The following is a 13,132-nucleotide window of genomic DNA, read 5'->3' as shown; positions in this document are numbered from 1 at the left end:
AATACTCTTCATTAGAATCTTACGTTCTCTGAGGAAATCCGGAAGTCTAACCGTGTTCTGATGAAGGGTCACAGGACCCAAAACAATGACTCTGCTTTTTCTCTTTACGGATGCTATTGGACCTGCTGAGTTTCTCCAGTAATTTTTGTGTTTGTTTCAGATTTCAAGCATGTGCAGTTCTTTGTTTAATCTTAGGGTTTTTTGGGGGGCTGGGGGTTGTTTTGGAATGGAGTCATTTCCCAGAGGTCAGTGTTAGGGCCTTTCCTTTTCCTGCTGCATACATTACTTATATAAACCTTGGTAGAGAGGCCATAATTTCAAAATTTGCCAATGATGCAAAACCTGGAAGTATTGAGAACTGTGGGGAGGACAGTGTACAACTTTAAAGCTGTCAGACAGGCTAGATCGATTGCAATGAATTTCAATTCAGATATATACAAAAGTGTTTCATTTTGGTAGTCAGAATATGGAGAGACAAGGTAAAGTAAAGGGAGTTCAGGAATTAAGTGACTTGTGTAAAATGCTTAAGTCATTGAAGGTGGCAGGATAGCTTGAGAACATGGTTAACAAAGCATACAGTATCCTAGGCCAGAGGGCTCTTATGATGAGTAGTATTATGCTTACCTCTGAACTAGAAGGTCTAGATGCAAGTCCCACCTTTCCAGACTGTCTGAAGTTAATTAAAAATATTGATTGTATCCTGGGCTTTAACAATGGAACCAAGTGTAAGGAATATATATTGGACATTTCAACAGAAGTTGCTGGAATAGCTCAGCAGTCTGGCCGCATCTGTGAAGAGAAATCAGAGTTAACGTTTCGGGTCTAATGACCCTTCCTCATAGACAGGATGAATAGCCAGGTCTTTTTCCCAGGGCAGCGGAGTCCAGAACTAGAGGGCATAGGTTTAAGGTGAGAGGGAAATATTTAAAAGGGACCTACGGGGCAACCTTTTCACACAGAGGTTGGTGCATGTGTGGAATGAGCTGCCAGAGGAACTGGTGGAGGCTGGTCTAATTGTAACACATAAAAGGCATCTGGATGGGTATATGAACAGGAAGGGTTTGGAGGGTATATGGACCAGTTGCTGGCAAATGGGATTAGTTTAATTTAGGATATCTAGACAGCATAGTTGAGTTGGACCGAAGGGTCTGTTTCCATGCTGTACAGTTGTACGACTCTATGACTCCGCAACAGTACTGTGCCCACTCTGGACACACACTTTAGGAAGGAAATGAAGGCATTAGAAAGGGTGCAGGAAAGATTCACAAAACAATGGATCCAGGATGATGTGATGACCGAGGGACATTGCTCTCATCCCACTACTCCATGAGTCACAACATAAAATAAAAATATCTTTTCCAGTTACCCTGATGACCTGAAAAATTTCTTATATATGTCAAGTCTTAACTAATCGTCAACTAGTTTCTTAGTAAACACAATTTTGTGTTAAATATTAAGACAAAATGCTATCAATAAAAATGTGACAATGAATTGACAAATACAGTGAGTGTTATAATAATATAAATGTTTTTCCCTCTAAATGTCAAAATACACACACGCAAACACACAGGGATGAGAGAAAGAAAATGATTTCCCTGCAGAAATGTTCTTTCTGAGAGGGAAAAAACTCTTTCCCTGATGGGTTGACTTTTAAATGCCAAAGGTATAATGGATAAAAGGACATTCTGGAATCTACTGCTCTGATATTTTGGCACTTGTGGTCATCATGGTTTTTTTTATACATTAACAATATAGATGGAGGAACTGAGGGCATTCTGGTTAAGTTTGCAGATGATACAAAGATATGTAGAGGGACAGTAAAAAGTGAGGGCTGCAGATGCTGGAGATCAGAGTCGAAAAGTGTGGCAATGGAAAAACACAGCAGGTCAGGCAGCATCCGAGGAGCAGGAGAGTCGACATTTTGGGCATTAGCCCTTCATCAGGAACATGGGGTGAGTGGGGAGATGGGAAGAAGGCTGAGAGATTAATAAGAGGATGGAGGTGGGGCTGGGGCGAAGGTAGATGGGAAGGAGATAAATAGAAGAAGGTGGGGGGGGTGATTCTGATAGGTTAGTGGGGAGGATGGAGCAGATAGGTGGGAAGAAAGATCGACAGGTGGGACAAGTCTTGACCTGTCCATCTTCCTTCCACCTATCTACTCACCCTCCCCACGGACCTATCACAATACCTCTCACCTTCATCTACCTATCGCCTTCCCAGCTACTTTCCCAGCAGCCCCACCACACCCCCTGTTTATCTCTCAGCCCCTTCTCCCTTCACATTCTTGATGAAGGGCTTATGCCAGAAACATCAGCTCTCCTGCTCTTCGGGATGCTGCCTGACCTGCTGTGTTTTTTCTAGCACTACACATTTCGATTAGGTAGAAGAACAGGTAGCAATGAGGAGGTGGGGAGGCTGCAGAAGGATTTGGACAGACTAGGAGATTGGGCAATGTAGTGGCAGAGGGAGTACAATGTGGGAAAGTGTGAGGTCATGCACTTTGATAGGAAGAATAGAGGGATGGACTATTTTCTAAATGGGAGAAAATTTAAAAGTCTGAAATGTAAAGAGACTTGGGAGTTCTAGTCCAGGATTCTCTCACGGTAAACTTGCAGGTTGAGTTATTTTGAGAGGATTTGAATATATAAGCAGGGGTGTGATTCTGAGGCTCTATAAGGCTCTGGTCAGACCACATGTGGGGTATTATGCGCAGTTTTGGACCCCATATCACAAGAAGGATGTACTGGCCTGGGAGCATGTTCAGCGAAGGTTCATGAGAACGTTGGAGGACTTTGGGTCTATACTTGATGGAGTTTACAAGAATGAGGGGGTATCCAATTGAAAATACAGAATACTAACTGACCTGGACAGAGTAGATTTTGGGATGATGTTTCCATTGGTAGGAGAGACTAAGACCTGAGGGCACAAACTTAGAGTAAAATGAAGACCTTTTAGAATGGAGATAGGAAGAATCTTCAGCCAGAGAGTGGTGCATCTGTGAAATTCATTGCCACAGAAAGCTGTGGAGGGTAAGTCATTGAATTTATTTAAATCTGAAATAGGTAGTTTCTTGGATATCAAGGGGATCAAGGGTTATGGGGAGAAAGCAGAAGAATGAGGTTGAGGAACTTATCGGCCATGATTGAATGGTATACAAGACGCGATGGGCTGAATGGCCTAATTTCTGCTGGTATGTCTTAAGGTCTTATGGTCTTTGAAGTCTTGCAGACAAGGCCTGCTCAAGAATTACAGGAGTGGTTCTTTCATTCACTCTTTCAAAATAATCATTTCACATTAAACTGATGGAGAGGGCTTTCTTTTCAGAAAGAAAGACCGATTGGCAAGTTCTGCTTGTTCTTAGCAGGCTTTCCTCCAACTCATTCAAATAATTCTCCAAATCATCTCTCCAAGTCATTCCTCCAACTCAGCAACATAAGGCTTCTCTAATCACTCTTCTAGACAGCTCCAGCATTGTCTACAGTAAAGCAAATAGTTATGACTGGTCATGTAATTTCTAGGATGCCTAACTTTTTAAAACAATCCAACAACATCTTTGAAAGATGAGAAACTGTTCCGACTCTTAAAAGCATCAAGCCACGAGGGTATAGATTTCATGCAGCAAGTCATTCAGAAATGGAATGCACTGTCTGCAAGCCTTGTTTTTACTCTAGTGATGGAGAGGGATAAGTGTGGACTACAGGGCAAGAGTTATAGCTGGGGGCAGGGAAATTATGATGCGTTGAGGCATGACTTAGGATGTGTGGATTGGAAAAGTAGATTCCAAGGCAAGAGCGTAATTGATATGTGGAACTTGTTCAAGGAGCAACTATTGAGTGTCCTTGATAAGTATGTACCTATCAGGCAGGGAGGAAAGGGTCGTGTGAGGGAGCCGTGGTTTAATAAGGAATTGGAATCCCTTGTTAAATGGAAGAGGGCGGCCTTTGTAAAGATGAGGCGTGAAGGTTCAATAGGGGCGATTGAGAGTTATAAGGTAGCCCGGAAGGACCTGAAGAGAGAGCTAAGAGCAGCAAGGAGGGGACATGAAAGGTCCTTAGTTGGTAGGATTAGGGAAAACCCTAAGGCTTTCTATAGGTATGTTAGGAATAAAAGAATGACTAGGGTAGGAATAGGTCCAATCAAGGATAGTAATGGGAAGCTGCGTGTGGAGGCTGAAGAGATTGGGGAGGCACTGAATGAATACTTTTCGTCAGTATTCACTCAGGAACAGGACATTGTTGTCGATATGAATACTGAGGCACGAATAAGTAGAATGGATGGCTTTGAGATATGTAGAGAAGAGGTGTTGGAAATTCTGGCAAGGGTGAAAATAGATAAGTCCCCTGGGCCTGATGGCATTTATCGTAGGATTCTCTGGGAAGCAAGGGAGGAGATTGCAGAGCCATTGGCCTTGATTTTTGTGTCCTCTTTGTCTACAGGAGTAGTGCCAGAGGACTGGAGGCTAGCAAACGTGGTTCCCTTGTTCAAGAAGGGGAGTAGGGATAATCCTAGTAACTATAGGCCAGTGAGTCTCACTTCTGTTGTGGGCAAAGTCTTAGAGAGAATTGTAAGGGATAGGATTTATGCACATCTGGATAAGAATAATGTGATCAAGGATAGTCAGCATGGTTTTGTGAAGGGCAGGTCGTGCCTCACAAACCTTATTGAATTCTTTGAGAAGGTGACTAAGGAGGTAGATGAGGGGAAAGCGGTAGATGTGGTATATATGGATTTTAGTAAGGCGTTTGATAAGGTCCCCCATGGTAGGCTACTGCAGAAAATACAGAGATATGGCATTGAGGGTGAGTTGGAGGTTTGGATTAGGAATTGGCTGGCTGGAAGAAGACAGAGGGTAGTAGTTGATGGCAAAGGTTCATCTTGGAGTGCCGTCACTAGCGGTGTTCCGCAAGGATCTGTTTTGGGACCATTGCTGTTTGTCATTTTTATAAATGACCTGGAGGAAGGGTTAGAAGGTTGGGTGAGCAAGTTTGCGGATGATACGAAAGTCGGAGGAGTTGTAGACAGTGAGGAAGGATGTGGCAGGTTACAGCGGGATATAGAGAAGCTGCAGAGCTGGGCAGAAAGGTGGCAAATGGAGTTCAATGTAGCTAAGTGTGAGGTGATTCACTTTGGTAAGAGTAATAAAAAGATGGGGTACTGGGCTAATGGTCGGATACTTGGTAGTGTGGAAGAGCAGAGGGATCTTGGTGTCCATGTACACAGATCTCTGAAAGTTGCCACCCAGGTAAATAGTGCAGTGAAGAAGGCATATGGCGTACTGGCTTTTATTGGTAGAGGAATTGAGTTCCGGAGTCCTGAGGTCATGCTGCAGTTGTATAAGACTCTGGTGCGGCCGCATCTGGAATATTGTGTGCAGTTTTGGTCGCCATACTATAGGAAGGATGTGGAGGCACTGGAACGGGTGCAGAGGAAGTTTACCAGGATGTTGCCTGGTATGGTAGGAAGATCCTATGAGGAAAGGCTGAGGCACTTGGGGTTGTTTTCATTGGAGAAAAGAAGGTTTAGGGGTGACTTGATAGAGGTGTACAAGATGATTAGGGGGTTAGATAGGGTTGACAGTGAGAACCTTTTTCCACGTATGGAATCAGCTATTACAAGGGGGCATAGCTTTAAATTAAGGGGGGGTAGATATAGGACTGATGTTAGGGGTAGGTTCTTCACTCAGCGAGTCGTAAGTTCATGGAATGCCCTGCCAGTAGCAGTAGTGGACTCTCCCTCTTTATGGGTATTTAAGCGGGCATTGGATAGGTATATGAAGGATAGTGGGTTAGTGTAGGTTAGGTGGGCTTTGATCGGCGCAACATCGAGGGCCGAAGGGCCTGTACTGCGCTGTAATGTTCTATGTTCTATGTTCTATGTTCTATGTAGGATGAAGGAATAACAATATATTCCCAAGTCAGGATGGTGAGTGGCCGGTAGAGGAACTTGCAGATGTATCTGGTGGCTTTGTCCTTCCAGATGGAAGTGGATGTGTGCTAGGAAAATAGCAGGACTAGACACAATAAATGCAGAAAAGATGTTCCTGATCACTGGGGAGTCCAAAACAAGGGGTCACAGTTTAAGGACACAGGGAGTCAGGACACAGGACTCAGTTAGTACTGAGATGAGGAGAAATTTCTTCACCCAGAAAGAAATGAGCCTGTGTATTTCTCTGCCACAGAAAGTGGTTGAGACAAAAATGATCAATGCTTTCATGAAGGAGTTAGATATAGTTCTTATGGCTAAAGGGTCCAAAGAGTATGGGGAGAAAGTGGGAACAAGATATCGATTTAGATGATCAGCCATCATCATATTAAATGGTGGAGTAGGCTTCAAGAGCTGAAGACTTACTCCTGCTCTTATTTTCTATGATTCTATGTTTATTGAAAGTGTCCTCTAAAGAGCCTTGGTGAATTTCTGCAGTGCATCTTGTAGATGATATATTCTGCTTTTACTGTGTTAACTGTGTTAACATAATGGTGGGAGTGAATATTTATGATGTGGTGCCAGTCAAGTGGGATACTTTGTCTTATATAGTGTCAAGCTTCTTGAGTGTTGTTGGAGCTGTACTCCTCCAGGTAATTGGGAGGCATTCTATCACTCTCCTGACTACACAAGATGCGCACTAATAACTCATTAAGGCTCCCCCAACAGCACTGTGCAAACCCATGATCCCTAATACTTAGACACACAAGGGCAGCAGGTACATAATAATAGCACTTCTTGCAAGTCCCCCTCCAATCTACATGCTATCCTGACTTAGAACAATATCACTGTTTCTTCAGAGTCGTGGTGCAAATCCGAACAACATATGGCCTTCAGCAGTTCAAAAAGGCAACGAGGGCAATTTGAGATGGACAAAAAATGCTGGCCTAACTTTGTTGCCTATAACCTAACCCGTGAATGAATTTTTAGAAATCACCTTGAGATCTTTTTGTGTTGTCAGTATTTACAAACTGGAATGTTAAGATAATTCTCAGTAGTTAAAACTCCAGAATGTTAACATAATTAAGCACTGTTTATAATTTCACATAATCCTTTTGTATGTTTACACAAATAGTACAATTGAATCCCAAACTCAATTCCCTGACAATGTCCCACCTTGAGGGTGAAATATACTTAGAGATCTCTCATGGTTCACCACATTTTGTTATTAAAGTGGCTCAACCTGTATTAGAGATTCATCTCTGCAGTTGTCAGGTCAGGCTTTTCTGATGACATGATAGGATTATTACACAGCTAATATCAACATAAACAGTGAAGACAATATTCTAAGCTAAGTATGCTTTCTCACACTAAAAACAGTTTCCCACCACTTTGTTCACCTAAATCTTCAACTGCCTTCATTCTGAATCAGTTATTTTGCATCATTTTAATCAACTGAGGTGGATATTCCTTTTATTTTCAGATTAAAGCTCAACACCAAAAATATTTTAGAATATTCAAAATGTGTGACAGCTCTAAGGGCTTAGTTGATGCAAAAATAGATCCTTAATTGTATAATGTTGTAGCCCTTATGACCTTGCTCTAACATTCAAACAACAGATCATGGACGAAATTAAATGATTCACCAGCTCTCTCTTTAACCAGTATCCTTCTTATAGATTGACTTGCTCAGCACTATTTCTCCTTCGTCATCATTTATCCTAATCTCAATTCTACATCCCGCTGACTGTTTACAGTACATTAAACTCTACATTCTTTTTCAAGGTTGGTTTCTTTATGCAGTATATGTCCATGCCCAATGATTTAAAATAGTGTCTTACTCCCCTGCCTATGTTGCCTATTTGATGTTGTGTCAATATCAAGTGACAGAACATTCAGTGCAAATTCACCATGCATTCAATATTCACGTTAGTTACTTCACACAGAACAAACCTCATTTGCACACACACACACTGGTTTCTCAATATCATGCCAAATATGTAGTCCAATGCATGCCAGTCATTAATGATCAGATGATTTTATCGGTTAGCTGTGAGGACAGTGTTTCTTTGGCTAGGGTGATGTTTACTGATGTGAATAGGGCCATCACGTTAAAGGAAACCATGACCTCGTTGTCCTCTACCTTGGTGTCTTTGATGATGTTAAGGAATTCCTGGGTGGAGTGGATGGAGTGGCTTGAGTCTTCGAATGGGTGTTCCCTGGCCAAAGAAACACTGGCCTCACTGCTAGATGAACCAATGACACAAACACCTGACAGCATCAACTCCATCAGCAAAGACAGCATCCCCAACTCGTGGACCTGTGCCTCACAACTCACTTCACCTTCAATGACAAGACCTACAAACAAATCAATGGGACGCCTATGGGATCACCAATATCAGGACTCTTAGTGGGAGCAGTCATGCAGAGGTTAGAATAAACAGCCCTTCCCATGATCCAGCCCAAGCTTTGGGTCCGCTATGTGGATGACACCTTTGTCATCACAAAACGCAACAAATTAGAAGAAACTCACAAACACATAAACAACATCCTTAGCAGTACAAAGTTCACCAAAAAGGAACAGAACAACAACAGACTCCCCTTTTCAAACAACACAGTAGAATGCAAGGCCAATGGAGAGCTGCAGACCAGTGTTTACAGGAAAGCCACATGGACTGACCAGATACTTAAGTTCAGGAGCAATCATCCCAACACCCACAAGTAGAGCTGCATCATGACATTATATAAATGAGTCACAACACACAGTAGAACCCAGGAACTAAGAGACGTCGAGAAAAACACCTGTACAATGTATTCAGGAACAACAGATACCCAATAAGTGCGGTCTGCCGATTCCTAATCAATAGACCAAAGCAAGAAGACACAACACGCCCAGAAACTGTAGCCACCCTGCCATACATTAAAACATCTGGCCCCAAGGCATCATAGTAGACCACAGACCTAACACCACACTGAAACAGCTCCTGATGAATTTAAAGGACCCTGTACCAACAACCAGCAGAACGAACGTCATATACAAAATATCCTGCAAGGACTGCAAAAAACATTACATTAGACAGGTGGGCAAGAAACTAGCTAACAGGATACATGAACACCAACTACCCACCAAAAGACATGACCAACTATCAACAGTATCTGCACAGACAAAGAGGGACACCAGTTCGACTGGGGCAATACATCCATCCTGTGACAGGCTCAACAAAGACATGCACAGGAATTCCTAGAGGCCTGGCATTCAAAGCGGAACTCCATTAACAAACATATCGACTTGGACACCATTTACCAACCTCTCAGAAAAAGAACCAGAAGTGATATCACCCACCACAGCAGACCAAGACAAATAAATAGTAACCAGGACAGAACACCAGCGCTTCATCGGAGGCTCACCAATGATGTTGCCGAGCATGGCGATGAAATGCTTGAGAAGAAATCCTCCAGCTCAGCCAGCAAACTTATAACTTTAATATGAAGTTTGATAATATTATGATCATTCTTCTCCAAAGGATCCTTGACTATAAGTTAACTTATTAACCCTGTTTCATTATATAATATGAGATCTTAAACAATGTGTTCCTCAGTTGATTGTCAACATCATATTGCCTCATATGACTGGCCATTTTCGTTTGTCCAGTCTACATGTAGCTTGAAATTTCCTATGATTATTTAATTATCCTTGCTATATGCACAGCAAATCATACACATTCTTTTCTTTGATTACTGTTTGGCAAGGGGTTGGTTAGTTCATCTGGCTGGACTGGTAAGTGATGTCAACAGTATGGGCTCAGTTCTCACACTGGCTCAGGTTGTCTTTTCAACCTCTCCACTGGCTATCCTTGTTTGATGAGGGAGAAGTATCAAAGAGATGTATAGCACGGAAACAGACCTTTGGTCCATGCCGTGCAGATATCCTAAATTAGTCTCATTTGCCAGCATTTGGCCCATATTCCGCCAAACCCTTCCCATTCATATATCTATCCAGATGCCTTTTAAATGTTGTAATTGTATCAGCCTGTCACTTCCTCTGGCAGCTCATTCCATGCACACACCAGTCTCTGCATGAAAAAAATTGCCTTTTACATCTTTCCCCTCTCACCTTAAACCTATTTTTGGTCTCTAATTTTGGACTCCCCTACCCTGGGAAAAAGACAATGGCTATTCATCCTATCCATGCCTCTCATGATTTTGTAAATCTCTATAACGTCATTCCTCAACCTCTGATGTTCCAGGGAAAATAGCTCCAGCCTGTGCAGCCTCTCCCTATAGCTCAAACCCTCCAACTCCAGCAACATCTTTGTAAATCTTTTCTGAAACCTTTCAAGTTTCTCAACATCATTCCTCTGTAAGGCAGACCAGAATTGAACACAGTATCCCAAATGTAGACTAACCAATGTCCTGTACAGCCGCAAGATGACATCCCAACTCCTATACTCAATGCACTGACCAATAAAGGCAGGTTGTGTAAATGAACAGAGAGATCTCGGTGTCCAGGTGCATAAATCCCTGGAAGTTGCCACCCAGGTTGATAGGGTTGTTAAGAAGGCATATGGTGTGTTGGCATTTAATGGGAGGGGGATTGAGTTTCGGAGGCATGAGGTCATGCTTCAGCTGTACAAGACACTGGTAAGGCCACACCTGGAGAATTGCATGCAGTTCTGGCCACCGCATTATAGGAAGAATGTGGAAGCTTTGGAAAGGGCTCAGAGGAGATTTACTCGGATGTTGCCTGGTATGGAAGAAAGGTCTTACAGGGAAAGGCTGAGGACCTGAGGCCGTTTGTTTTGGAGAGAAGAAGGCTGAGAGGTGACTTAATCGAGATGTATAAAATAACCAGAGGGTTAGATAGGGTGGACAATGAGAGCCTTTTTCCTCAGATGGTGAAGGCTAACATGAGGAGACATAGCTTTAAATTGAGGGCTGATAGACTTAGGACAGATATTAGGGATAGTTTCTTCACTCAGAGAGTAGTAAGGGCATGGAACAGCCTGCCTGCAACAGTAATAGACTCGCCAATGTTAAGGGCATTTAAATGGGCATTGGACATACATATGGATAATAATGGAACAGTGTAGGTTGGATGGGCATCAGATTATTTTCACAGATTGACACAACATCGAGGGCTGAAGGGCCTGTAAGGTTCTATGTTCCAAATGCCTTCTTTACCACCCTGTCTACCTGTGACTCTGCTTTCAAGGAACTGTGAACCTGCACTGCAAAGTCTCAGTGCAGTCACACATCCCAGGACCTTATCATTAAGTGTGCAAGTCCTGCTCTGATTTGCCTTACCAAAATGTAACACCTCACATTTATCTAACCTGGCAGAACTGTGGCGACTTTACCTTTTTACACTTTGGGAGCCACTTCAATTACATCCTCACCAAAACCTTACTTCCCTTCAGCGGCCATGTACCTGACATGTCAGAAACCTGGTGGGCCACAGTTAAACATGTAAAATAGGTCGGTTCAGAGGTTTCCAGCTTCTTTAAAATACTCATATTATCAACCTATCTCTTGGGCATGGGTTGACTGACACTTCCAAACCCAGGAAGCAAGTGAAGTGGTGTTTGGGTTCGGCTTTGAGATTTTTAAAAAAAAACTTTAAACTCTGACCTGATCCAAGTCCAATAGTTTTTGGATGATAAATCCAGTTCAACATGTAATACTTATACAAATGCAAAATAGTCTTATATGTACTGATGAATTAAACACCATTCATATTCCAGTGAAACTGAACCAAATGAGGTGAATTCCTGACAACTGGTGTAGTCATCCATGACATGAGGATCATACTGAAAATATCAAAATTGATAGGTTCAGATGGAGTCAGTTGATGTTGCTTAGAAACTATTCCTCAAGATGCATCAATAGGATCACATTTCAGCAGCCATTTGGGATTGGGGAAATGAAGTCTGATCTGGATTGAAGAGGCCTCAGATCCTGATGGATATCCTACTTATAAACATTGCCTTGCTTCTCCTGTCTGTTGCTCATGAATGAATTCTTTTTCGCTATTATATTAATAAAACAAACATGTTATTTGCTATCATCATTTGAACATAAGGCATCCACAGTAGATTATTGTAGTTAAAGAACAAAGAAAATTACAGCACAGGAACAGGCCCTTTGGCCCTCCAAGCCTGCGCCGATCTAGATACTCTATCTAAACTGCTGCCTATTTTTTAAGGATCTGTATCCCTCTGCTACTTGCACATTCATGTATCTGTCCAGATACATCTTAAAAGACACTATTGTTTCCGCCTCTACCACCTCTGCTGGCAGCGTGTTCCAGGCTGTCACCACCCTCTGCGTAAAGAACTTTCCATGCATATCTCCCCTAAACCTTTCCCCTCTCACTTTGAACTCATGACCTCTAATAGTTCTGAGTTCTGCACTCTGGGAAAAAGTTTCTTGTTATTCATTCTGCCTATACCTCTCATGATTTTGTAGACCTCAATCAGGTGCCCCTCAACCTCCATCTTTATAATGAAAATAATCCTAATCTATTCAACCTCTCTTCATAGCTAGTGCCCTCCATACCAGGCAGCATCCTGGTGAACCTCTTCTGCACCCTCTCCAAAGCATCCACATCCTTTTGGTAATGTGGCGATCAGAGCTGTACGCAGTATTCCAAATTAAGATAGCTGTGGAGGAAAACTGATGCCACCAGGATGCCCTGACTGCTGCTCAATGAGAAAAAGTACATTACAGTTTATAATGAAGGCTTCATATTTAATTATTTGAGAACTTGAGTTTGGAAGAATTGTAGAAAATATCCTTATTTCAAGTTCTGTGGAGACCTGACTTTTTTTTTAAAGATGTCAATGAAAGGACATTAAAACTTCCTTTTAGCAAGGCATCATTTCGTAGTCACAAGTCTTATGATAATTGCTTCCTCTGTGAAGACAGATGCAAAGTCCTTAATTTAACTTTTCTGCCATTTCGCTACTTCCTGTTATGTGTTCCCATTCCTGCCATTGCCTATTGTTTCCTTTTTACATATCTATGGAAACTTTTCCATCAGTTTTTATGTTTCTTACATTCATATTCCTTCTTCTATATAAGTTTCTTAGTCCTCCTTTGCTGAATTCTAAAGTTATCCCAAACTTCAGGTATAATGATTGTAAGGACGTCAGCCAGGTCGACCTCATAGAAAATGGGTTCTCTGGTTATGGCTGTTAACTAATCAGGGAGC

The sequence above is a fragment of the Chiloscyllium punctatum genome, chromosome 8 (genome assembly GCF_047496795.1).
Source record: "Chiloscyllium punctatum isolate Juve2018m chromosome 8, sChiPun1.3, whole genome shotgun sequence".
Classification (NCBI taxonomy): Eukaryota; Metazoa; Chordata; class Chondrichthyes; order Orectolobiformes; family Hemiscylliidae; genus Chiloscyllium; species Chiloscyllium punctatum.
The sequence above is the reverse complement of the archived record's forward strand: the minus strand, read 5'-3'. Positions refer to the sequence as shown.